The sequence below is a fragment of the Ceratotherium simum genome, chromosome 29 (assembly GCF_057802395.1).
Source record: "Ceratotherium simum simum isolate JZ-2026a chromosome 29, ASM5780239v1, whole genome shotgun sequence".
NCBI classification, from domain to species: domain Eukaryota; kingdom Metazoa; phylum Chordata; class Mammalia; order Perissodactyla; family Rhinocerotidae; genus Ceratotherium; species Ceratotherium simum.
In genome coordinates this window covers 18,963,903-18,975,853 of record NC_141928.1, presented here as the reverse complement: position 1 = coordinate 18,975,853, position 11,951 = coordinate 18,963,903, and the positions used below count along the sequence as shown (strand labels likewise).

Sequence of the window (11,951 nt, the reverse complement as noted above, 5' to 3'; positions counted from 1 at the left end):
AAACAAACAAACAGAATCTTACTCCAAATCCCCACAGGAATAGCATGTATAGGGGTCATTCTTGCTCTGCCAACTATTGGCTTTCTTTCCTGGATGTTTAAAAAAATATTTCGCTGGTAAAACAAAGCCCACTGGTGTCCAGCAGAAAAGCAGAAAGCAAAAGGATGCTTTGACTCTCCTCTCCCTTATTACTAATGCTTATCCAGGCCTGTTGATGAGAAAACAGTGTCAGTGTTAGAAGGTTGGCAGCTGCAACAGTAATGATACCTACAGCCTTCCAAAATATTCCAGCCCCAGTCTTGTAAGCAGGGACTGCTTGGAAAACAAGTCTGGACATAAGCCTGATAAAAGGACATTGTGGTTGTATGATAGAGTCTCTCTGTGATGCCTAATGGTACTAAATGGACTGGTGCTACCTGCTCAGATCCTTCATATCTCTACCCTACTCTCCTTGCAAAACAAAACAAAACAAAACAAAACAAGATTATTTTTTGTTATTATTTTGTTATTATTTGTTAATGTAAAATCATTGAGCTGCCAGCAGATGGATTCTATAGAAGCCATCCTGGTCAGTGGGAGATGACCTCTCCCCTCTTTATTTCATAACTGTGGCATCTCAGACAAATGACTGCGTCCTTGGGGTTTCTGTGTCTTCCACTATCAAATGAGGACAATGCTGCCTACCTCGGAAGATCATTATGAGCATAGAGACTTCCCACCAACTTATGAATCAATGAATATGTGTTAGGCATTGTTCTGAGGACTGGGGAGGCAGGGGTGAATAAAACAAAATTGTCATCCTCAAGGATCCTATGTTTCGCAGGGGAGTCAGACAACAAACACATAGCAAATAAGATAATTTCAGCTACTGAGATGAACTATGAAGAAGATAAAACAGAGTCATGTGACATAGAATGACAAGGAATGCTACTTTAGTTACGAAATTAGAGGAGGTCTTTGAAGAGGTGACATTGGAGTTGAGGCATGGATGGTGAGGAGGTGTCAGCTCTGCAAATATCTGAGGGAAGGACATGGTTGGGAGAAGGAATATGTGGAAAAGCCAAGAGATGGAAACGCAATTTGGAATATCTGAGGGTTATGGCTTGTAATGAACAAAGGAAATGCTGGAGAGAGATGAGAGATCTTACGGCTTTAGCCACAGAGAGTGACTGCCTGACTCTCTCGGCTCCAAAGCCAAAATCTCTGGAGAGAATTCCTGGTTCAGCTTGGGTAAGGTGTGCACTTCTTGACCTGTTGACTCTGGCTGGGGGTCAGGTTTATATCAGAACATGGTAGCTCCAATCGGAAGCTTACAGATGGAGTAAGAGGAAAATGTAGTTCCCAACAAAAACAAACAAACAAACAAACAAATAAATGAGTGTTACTCCTAAAATAAAAGGACAAGGGCTGGTGCTTAAAACGAAAGCTGTTTATTATACCAGGTTCTGTGGTTCCAAAGAAATTTGACCTTCGTTGCTGCCTCTTGAGGTAGATTGGGCAGGTCATCCCATCACCACCTTAGGAAGAGGAACCATGCTAAGGAGACTGAAGAGTCTTGTCCAAGGTTACATAGGCTATAAAAGGTTAAACAAGACAGGAAATCAGATTTCAGGTTGAAATCCTTAAGACACTATTTTTTATTTTTTGTTTATCCGTTCATGTTTATTGGATATTTACTATATTCTAGTGTCCGTTGTCCTCCAAAAGGACTTTTTGTTCAAAGAACTTTGGAAAAAACCAACCTAGTATCTTTTTGGAGATTCTTAAATTTTATTAGCATAAAGAAACAAAGCTCTTGCAGCACAGCATTTATTAAAATTTCTTCGATCACTGGACTTGTTTTCTACTATGTGAAATGCTAATCTGCACAATGCCTTCTAGTTATTGATTCAAAAATTATATATCATATATCAGTTGTAAAGTACAATGGAAAGAATAAGGAGCTGAAATCAAAACATCTGGTTTAAATCCAACCTCTGCTGGGTGATTTTAGGCAAATCACCTGTTATCTGTACACGGATTTCCTATTTCTTTAGGAATTATAGAATTAAGAGAATTAGGCTAAATGAGGCTAAAGTCTCTTCCTGCTCTGGTAGTCAGTAATTGTATTTCCATTCCCCAATGCTATAAATGTTACAGACTTAAAGAAATATGGTTCTTGATTTCAAGGAATTTACATTTCATTAGCAAAAGGAGAGTGTGCGCACATACCCACAAACGCGCAGGACCCAGGATCATAAACATGTGATTATATAGTCCTAATTATATACAACCTTGCTTGTCTCAAGGTGAGAGTGAGGATAATGTTGTTTGGTTGTTCTATGAGGAGCACAGCGACAACAGAAAGGTTACATGATTTCCCCAAGGTCACACTATGTTTAATTGCAATCATTATTGCCACACATGTCCACAGTTTGGGATCTCTACAAATTAACCCATCTTTGGAATAGACTTTACGCTGTTTGCAAAAGTGCAAAATGGAAAAAATAAGAACTAATATTTGTATAACTCTTTACAATTTAAAAAGAGATTTGCTTGGACATATTTCACCCAATCTGCACAGCCTAGTGTACTAAGTGGCAGCGCTGCTTCTGTCCATCTCCATAGCTGTTCGTTTCCGTTAGTCTGCCCTCACAGGCCTAGTAAAAATATTGCATTCCTAGAACTGGTGGTCAAACAGGGATGACCCCCTGTCTATATTGAAATCCCAATATTTCAAACCAGAAGGAGAAAATGTACCATCCCCATTCCCTTTCACCTCCTAATGTGAGTATTTTCTTTCCCAATTTTGTTTTGGCTTTTGGAATATTTGAGATGGAAAGGGAATAAAGGATATTAAAGACATAGCTGATCCTAGTAAATACTTAGGAACTCACTCACCTGGCATTTGCTCCTTGATGGCAGGACATAAAACATGTAAACACCTTAACTACCACCCTTAGTTTCTAGGAGAAATGATCCTCATAGAGCTATCTGTAAAATAGAATATTACATAAAGAAAACATACTTAGATGCCAAAGTGCCCAGTTCCTGCAACTTAAGGGTTATGCAGTCTTAGTTGATTTATTTCTTTGAACCTCAATCTCCTAATCTGTGAAATGGGAGTAATTTTGATGTTTTAATAATCAACTTCTATTTTAAAGATTAAACAAAATAATGCTTGAGTGTGCATTTTAATAAAAAAATTATTTTACTGAGCAGGTCAATCATCCTCTTTTTTCTGAGGAAGATTGGTCCTGGGCTAACATCCGTGCCCATCCTGCTCTACTTTATATGGGACGCAGCCACAGCATGGCTTGAGAAGTGGTGCATCAGTGCAAGCCCGTGATCCCAAACTGCGAACCCCGGGCTGCCAAAGAGGAGGGTGCACACTTAACTGCCACGCCACCGGGCTGGCCCCCCAGTAGTCTAGCTTTTATCTGTCACCATACATATGTGCCCCTTTACCCTTTCGCCCTCCCCCTACCCCCTTCCCCTCTGGTAATCTGTTCTCCTTATCCATGTTGTCTATCTTCTCCATACGAGTGAAATCATAAGGTGTTTGTCTTTCTCTGTCTGGCTTATTTTGGGTAATGTAATACCCTCATGGTCTATCCATGTTGTTGCAAATGGCATCATTTTGTCTTTTTTATGGCTGAGTAGTATTCCATTGTATATATATACTATATCTTCTTTATCCGTTCATCCACTGATGGGCACTTGGGTTGCTTCCACGTCTTGGCTATTGTGAATAATGCTGCAATGAACATAGGGGTGCATATATCTCTTGGAATTGTTGATTTCATGTTCTTTGGATAAATACCCAGTAGTGGGACAGCTGGATTATATGGTACTTCTATTTTTAACTTTTTGAGAAATCTCCATACTGTTTTCCATAGTGGCTGCACCAGTTTGCATTCCCACCAGCAGTGGATGATGCAATTTAATCTCTCATAAGAGATGCACAGATGAGGAAATATTGCTTCGAGAATGAATATTATATGCATAGTGTTCAAGGAAAGTGTTTGTACAAGAGCTCAAATTTTATTGTCACTGGATAAAGAAAGCATTGTTCCTGGGAGTCAAAAACCCAAGAACAGACATAGTTTTGTTCTACAGAATTCTTCTTTGTGACTGTAATTTTTTCAAATGGAATTTGACCCGCATTCAAGAGAAAATGTAGCTAGATGTCGGAGTCAGGATATACAAAAGACAGTAAGCAGTAACGGAGAGGGATGTGAAGGAGAGAGGGAAACAATGGACAAACCAGGATTGTATAGATCAGCCTCCAGGTGAATCAAATTCTTTTCCCAGGAGCTTCCATATGCCACATCTGGGTAAATACACTGTCAGTTGCTAAGGCCATGTGCTCTTCCCTACCTTGTCTCGTGCCCCTTGTCTAGTGCCTGTCAGTCACAGCTTCTAAGCCCTGACAAGGGGGAAGTGTTTCGTAGTGTGTTAGCTCTTATACCCAAGCATCTGCAAGCCATGTTATAGCAGCCCCAGGCAGGGTTTGGTGAGCCTCTCCAGCTGGGTCCAGATTCCAAATCCTTGCCATGGAAAGAATGCTGGTGTCTTGCAACAGTGTTTAAATTTCACCACCTTTGATATTTCCAAGGAGAGGACTCCATCCAACTTTGGTATTCTATAAGATAGAATATATGGACTTTGAGACAGACCTAGGTTTGTCTAAATAAGTGGCCTTGGGAAAATTACTGCACTTTTCTGAATTTTCCCCTCTTTACAAAAATAATCCTCCCCTACTTGTCTCAAAGAGTTGTCATAAAAATTATGAAGGTTAACTTGTAAAAGAGATTAGTGACTTGCTAAGGTCACCAGTAAGTCAGCAGCCAAGGCTACATTTAAAATTAGTAATTTTCGCTGTCAGTTTAGCACCCGTTTCATTATTTCTTCCAGAGGTCAGTTTGAACCAAGCAGAAGTCTCAGAATGCAAAGGAAACTGCATTTCTGTCAACTAGGACAGTTAGATGTATTTTGAGAATCCCTTCTATGCCCACCAGATAATTGGAACTAAAATATTCTATGGCAAATTGATTGCTTAAAGTTGGGGCTAAAATGCCCACCCCACAAAGGGAAGTGGAAAAACACAAGCTTCCAACTGCCACTACAGGGTAAGATTTCCACAATGCTGCACGTGTACGGAGGAGGAGGGACACAGACATAGCGTTGCAATCAGGAAGTTAACAAAGCCCTTACTGGCTCATTTCCCACATCCTAAGAACTTCTATATTGATGCTTCTCAGACTCTGTGTTGAAAGCATGCAGAGTACTTTTTTCTATTTCATCGCAGACTTATTTAAGTAAAAGACAATTAAAGCAAACTGCAAAATGAAATAAAAAATAGACATACAAAATACAAGGACAAATTTTGTTGTGTTAGATTCAACAGAAAAAAAATTGCTTTGCCAAATGGTTATAAAAGTTTTCAGAGCCTCTTTCCAAATTTCTATACTTGTGTCATCATAGACAGGTTACAGTCTGTGGACTACACTTTGAATGGTACTGCTCTGTATCACTGCAGAGCAGTAGTGCCTCCCAACATTCTGGACCAGGAGTCCTGGAGGAGCAGGTGTGGGTAATTACAAGATCATTAATATGCTACATGATTTATACATGTGTTATGTTTATTGTCTGCTTCCTCCCTTGGGAATGTAAGCTCCATGCAGGGAGTGATTTTTGTGTATTTTCTACAGTGGATATCCCCAGAGCTAGAATAGGGGCTAGTACATAGTAGCCACTCAAAGAATATTTGCATATAAATGTGTGGATGATACAGGGAGGGGTGAGAAGAGGAATAGGGAGCAAAATAAACACACACACACACTTTCCTATGAGGAAAGTTAATATTAAGAAAATTAGCCAACACAACCAATAATCAAACCACGAATTCACCATGAATTAAATTAATTCTGCAAAATGCTTGACAAAGATTCATAATAAGAATGTGTATTTTGATCACAGAGAAAAAATACTTGAATCACACCAGAAATTAGGAAACAAGCAAAAAAATGAAACGGGAGAATGTGGACATAAAAAAGAACCAATTAGAAAATTTGAAAATTGATACGTTTAAATAGAAAACAAAGAATGAAATAAATCCTAGTTAATAAACAATTAAAAATAGTGATTTGGAATGGAATAATAAGAACCTCACCCAGAATTCTCCAACAGAGAAGCAAATAAGGAAGGAAAAGAAAGAGATATTAAGAATAGCTTGAGAAGCTCCAACTTGGGCCCTTTAAGAGTTCCAGGAGACTTAATGAAGGAAAAAGGAGCAGATATATTTGAAGAGGTAATTACTGGCCTTTTATAGAACTAAAGAAACACAAGTCCACAGATCAGAATATCCAGAGAGAAGAATTTGTTGTTGTTAGTGCCTTGAGTGGATTCTGACTCCTGGCAACCCTGTGGACAGCAGAGCAGAACCCTGCCCAGTCTTTTTGCACCATCCTCTTACCTCCCGGCACTGTATCAGACCATGCTCTGCTGCTATTCAGTCTTCATGGTCAATTTTTTTCAGAAGTGGGTGGCCAGGTAATTCTTCCTAGTCTGTGTTAGTCTAGAAGCTCTGCTGAACCCTGTCCGCCATGGCTGACCCTGCTGGTATTTGAAATCCTGGTGGCATAGCTTTCAGCATCACAGCAACACCATAGTAGGACCACCGACAGTCAGGACAGAGAAGAATAAATGATACCAAATCGACACCCACTTATTGAAAGAAACAGTAGAAGAGCTAAGGGAAAAACACAATCTCAAAAACTACGAGAGAGAAAAGACAGAGTGACCACAGAGTAATAGAATTTAGACTAACTAGAGATTCTCACCCCCCGCCCCCTTTGGCATTGAGGATGCCCGAAGACCAAGGGGCAATAATACCTCATTGCATTGTGGGAAAGTGCATATCAACCCAGAATTTTATATCCAGCTAAACTTTTAGTCAAGTTTGAAGGCAGGATAAAGCACTTTTTAGAATGCAAAGATTAAGAGAGGTTAATGCTCTCAGGCTCTTTCTAGAAGAAAAAATACAGGATGCATTTTATGAAAAGGAAATACCCAGATGAAAATGTGGGATATAAAGAACAATCATAAAAGTTAAAAAAAGAAAATAAAAAAATTTCTGTGAGCACTGAAATTGATAAAATACCAGTACATTTAATTAACTTTGAACTTAAAATTGATAATTATGTTTGTGTGAAAAATGTAAAACAAACGCTAAATAATAATTAGCATAATGGGAGCTAGAGTTTGGCAGTAAATAATGTGTTCTAAGATATTTGCTATGTTCAGGAAAATATTTAAAAATTCTGAATACTTTTAGTCATGGTTAAAATTTTCTAATTATTTATGTATGTGAAAAAAATACACTCCTAAAACATCATTGGGGAATAATAAACATAGAAAAATATATCAATCCTAGCAGAATCGGAAAAAAGGAAAGAAAAAAAGGTTGAAATAAGTCTAAATATATCTGTAATCACTATTACTGTAAATGAATAAAATTTTCCATTATAAGGTATATTATCAGAATGGATTTTTGAAAATCCAGTTATAATGTTCCTTAAAAGAGAACCATTTAAAGCAAAAATCACACGTTTGAAAAATAAAGTAGATGAAATATTATGCAAGTACTAATGCAATGAAACATAATGAGGCAATATACCAGCAAAATGAAATCCATGGCTAAAACATTACTAGAAAGAAAGAAATATATTACCTAATAGTAAAATAAAAAATTACTAAGCAAACACAATTTAAAGAATATTGATGCACTTAACAACATACCCTCAAAATATAAAAGCAAAATTGATATTAGTTTTTTGCAAAATTGGCAAACACTCTATCATTAGTGGGAGATTTTAAAATATCTTTGTTAGAAACCCATAGATTATATAGACAAAAATAGTAAATTGAGCTAACAAGCTTTGTCATATACGTGTGTGTAGTTATTCATATATATAAATACACTATACACAAAAATTGGTAATATAATTTTTCTAAAACATGTAAAGTATACTTATATATAACATATCTATCTGTTTGTATATCTATCTATACATATACATTTATGACATATGTGGTCATAAATGTCAAAACATTTTTTTTCTGCAATACAGATAATTTAGATATTGACAATAAAACAGTAGAAGCACACTGTTACTTTACATTTGGTAACTAAGATAGGGTAAGAGAAACATTTATTTGAGCAGTGGTTCTCCTATTGACTGAACATTGGAATCATCTAGGGGCACTATAATAAATATTGATGCCCAGATCTCACCCCAGGGAGTCTGATGAAATTGGTCTCTGGAGGGTGTAACTTGGGATGCTAACGTGTAGTCAAAGCTGATCTAGGGTCTGGCAATATTTTTACCATCTATGTGTTCAAGCCTTTAAAGATGATATCACAAAGACAAATGCTTTTGTTTCTCTTCAAGAATTATCAAGATACAATCTTCATTGAAAGCCAAGTGGCTGGTGTTGTAAGTACCACAGCAGCTGTCAAAGTGCCTTCAGTCACTGTGACCAAATTCCTCCATCTGTCCTTTATTTCCTTGGTTTCCTATCAAGCACACATCTTAATTGACCCTTACACAGAAGGCATCTCACTGTGAGCTGCTGTGGTCTCCATGTGTGAAGGGGTCTGAGTCAATCATTTTGCCCATCTTCTCTTGGGAAGCAAAGTAGCAGACACACTGAAGCATCTCTCCTTGGTCTAATAAAAAGGCCAAACGTGATGGAGATGAAATTCTCCCTGAAGATGAGTGAACTGGAGTGAAATCCAAATGTTCTGGAGTTAGCCAAAAGCGAAGATTGATGACTGAGATTTTCAGTAATAGAATTCTATATGGATTGATAAATTGCAAGTAATAACGTATAATGTATGAATATGTGGGCATTGAAATTAAACATATTGGGAACAAGTCCCAGCTCAGTTAATTATGAACTATGTGACAGTGGGCCCATTACCTATTTGTAAAATTTGTGACATTTCAATGAGATGACATAGTAAAGTGCTCAGCTCAGTGTCTGACACATAGTAATTGTGTGGTACGTGGTATCAACTATTATTGTTATTGTTGTAAATACTTAGTAATTTTCCAAAGATACAAACCACAAGGGTCATGCTGGCTGTCAGTTTTTGAAAGCTAATGCATCTTCCTTTCATAAGAGGGGTGATAGGATGGGTCAGGGACTATGAGATATGTCTTAGAAAGTGAGAAATATAAATATATACATCCAGAGAGGGAGAGAGACTTTGGGCATTGAAATACCTCAGCAATACTATTTCCAGGTTTCTATGGACAGTGATGTCCCTTAAGAAAGGGTCATTGTAATGAGGGCAAAGTACTCTAAATCTTCAGTGTGGTGACTGGAAATGACACTTTAATCATGCCCTTACCCCAACCAGGGGAACCAAAAAGCATTTAAACATAACGTGTCCCAGGGGGTTGAAGCAAAAAGCTGTACGTCTTGTCATCTACTCCCTGGAATTTACATCTCCCTTCCCCAACAAATGTGGACAGACACTTATAAATTCTGCCACTTCCTTATCTGACATTGCAACTTATATAGTGAGATGTCATGATTTACATGTTTTAATGTGGGCCTAACATTTTACTCTCTTTTCTGAAAATCCATCCACTTTCAAGACTCCATTCTAACTCTTTCTTCCTACTTTGTTATGTTCAAAGTTTTCTCTTTCCTATTTCATAAGATACACAGGACATATCGTTTCCCTCTGCTCTGCATGAAGGCTTGTATCTCACACAAGAACACCTCTTCGTTATGCAAGAAGAATTTGTTGAGTACCTACTGTGTACACTGTGCTATGTGTTAGGGATGTGGGAAGCAAGATAGAGTCCCTGATCTCAAGAAGAACACAGTTTAGTGGAAGAATGATGGAGACAGGTTATGATGGGTATGCAGAAAACAGGAACCCAATGGAGCCTTGAGGCAGGGAAGGCTTTCTGGGATAGGTAAATTTGGCTTTGAGCTGAAGAATACGTACACGTAAGCCAGGTGAAGAGGAGGTGGAAGTGTTCCAAGCAGAAAGAACAGGTCTTCAGAGGTCCAGAGAGGAGCTAATGAAGTAGATTTTCCAGTATAGGACCATCTATGAAGGCCATTTGATGCAAAGGTGAGGTGTTTAGGCCATATCTTGAAGATAATGAAACACTATTAGAGCTGTGCTGTCCAGTAAGGTAGCCACTAGAGTGATGAAACTACTGAGCATTTGAACTATGACAGGTCCTAATTGAAATATGCTGAAACTAAAATGTACACTGATTTCAGAGACTTACTACTAGAAAATAATATAGAATATCTCATTAATAATTATTATATTGAATACATATTAAAATGATAATATTTTTTATATGTTGAATTACATAAAACTATTATTAAAATTAATTTCACTTGTTTGTTTTTACTATTTAAAATATGGCTATTAGGAAAATTAAAATTATATATGTGGCTTGCTTTATATTTCTATTGAACAATGCTTCATTAGAGACTTTTAAAAGACAAAATATGTGATCATCTTTAACAATATTTTTCAGAGATGGATATTTCCTTAATATGACAAATATTCTGCTTAATGGAAATACTAAACACTAAAAGCGCTTCCATTAAAGTTAGAAATAAAGAACTCACCATCAGGATGAGAAGGAGGAAGTCAAGATGGCGGCGTAGGCAGACTCTGAACTCATCTCCTCCCGCGGACACAGCCAATTTACAACTACTCGTGGAAAAATTACCCCTGAGACAGAACTGAAAACTGGAGAAGAGGAACTCCTGCAACAAAGGACAATCCTAATTGAGGTGGAAGAGGCAGAAATTCCCTTCTGGAGAGGAAAAACGCCGCCTTCACAAGCCGCAGTGCCTCATGGCCGCCTGGGAGCAGCCCACAGGTACGCAGCCCTGCCTGGAGGCGCGGGGCCCTGAGCCGGGAACGCCCCCGCTGGGGGCATTTTGTGGACCCAGCACAATCGAGACTAGTGGCATAATATCTGACTTTGCCTGCTACTAAAACATTGGGGAGTACCCGCAGAAAAGCTGGCTCACAAAGAAATTAAAACAGGCTCTTAAAGGGCCCATGCACAAACTCACCCGTTTCAGAAAGCAACAGTAAAATCACCAGAAAGAAAGGTGCACAGTGCTTTGGTGAAAAGAGACTCACCTGATAGGCCCTGAGTGCATCTCGGTGAGAGGTGAGACCTCTCCAGGACTGGGACATTGGTGGCGGCCATTGTTGTGGCCTGGTGTGGGCGTGCTGACACAGATGCCTATGGAGTTCTCCCTGAGGCCTGCTAGCCCCACCCGCTAGAGCACCGATTTAATCCAGCTCAGCCAGGGCAGGCAGCCCACCCTAGAGACTGGCCCCACCCACCCACAAGCCCTCAGGCAACTTGTGGGCCTGCATAGATTGGTGACTGGATTCTCTGCAGCCTGGTAACTGAGCCCACTTCAGTGGGGCAGGGCGTGCACAAGGAGCTGGTGGAGAGTGTGGGGCGGTGGTGGAGTGTGTGGGGCTCCCTCCGTGGAGAGACTGGGTCCACTTCAGGAGGTCAGGTCATGCACATGGGGCAGGACTGTGTTGACTGTGTGTGTGGACCTGTGGGAGCCAGGGCTTGTCAGCTGCAGAAGACGTGCTTCTCAAAGACCCACATAGGGGGTTTGCCCCACCTTCCAAAGCCTGAAACAATTGGGTGCTCCTGTGCCTGAGGCCAGCCCCACCCAGCTGCAATCCTCAGAGAGCTGACAAGAGACCTAAAGGCTGGAGGCTTATAGTAATTGTAAGCCCCTGAGCCTAACAACCTGCCACACTGGGGGCCTACTCACTTAAAAGAAATACTGCAACACCAATGTGGTATTAGAACTTGCAGCCAACTGTGCTGGGGCTCCCCACACCTGATAAAGAGGCTGAAGGGCCCACAACAACTACAAGCAGC

At 39.4% G+C, this 11,951-nt stretch overlaps 1 long non-coding RNA gene across 3 annotated transcripts; it reads right to left on the bottom strand.

The window, feature by feature from the left end:
* Positions 1–1,412: 1,412 nt before the first annotated feature.
* Positions 1,413–11,253, bottom strand: LOC147913220 (uncharacterized). Of its 3 annotated transcripts, none has more exons than XR_015549021.1 (4): positions 11,180–11,253; positions 10,654–10,794; positions 2,881–2,973; positions 1,413–1,574 (listed from the first exon to the last, which is right to left on the bottom strand). It is a non-coding gene; the product is annotated as an uncharacterized LOC147913220 (long non-coding RNA). The 3 variants fall into 3 exon arrangements; XR_015549020.1 differs by lacking the exon at positions 11,180–11,253 and adding an exon at positions 10,010–10,158 and having other exon boundaries at positions 10,654–10,929; XR_015549019.1 differs by lacking the exon at positions 11,180–11,253 and having other exon boundaries at positions 10,654–10,926.
* Between the last annotated feature and the right edge of the window lie 698 nt (positions 11,254–11,951).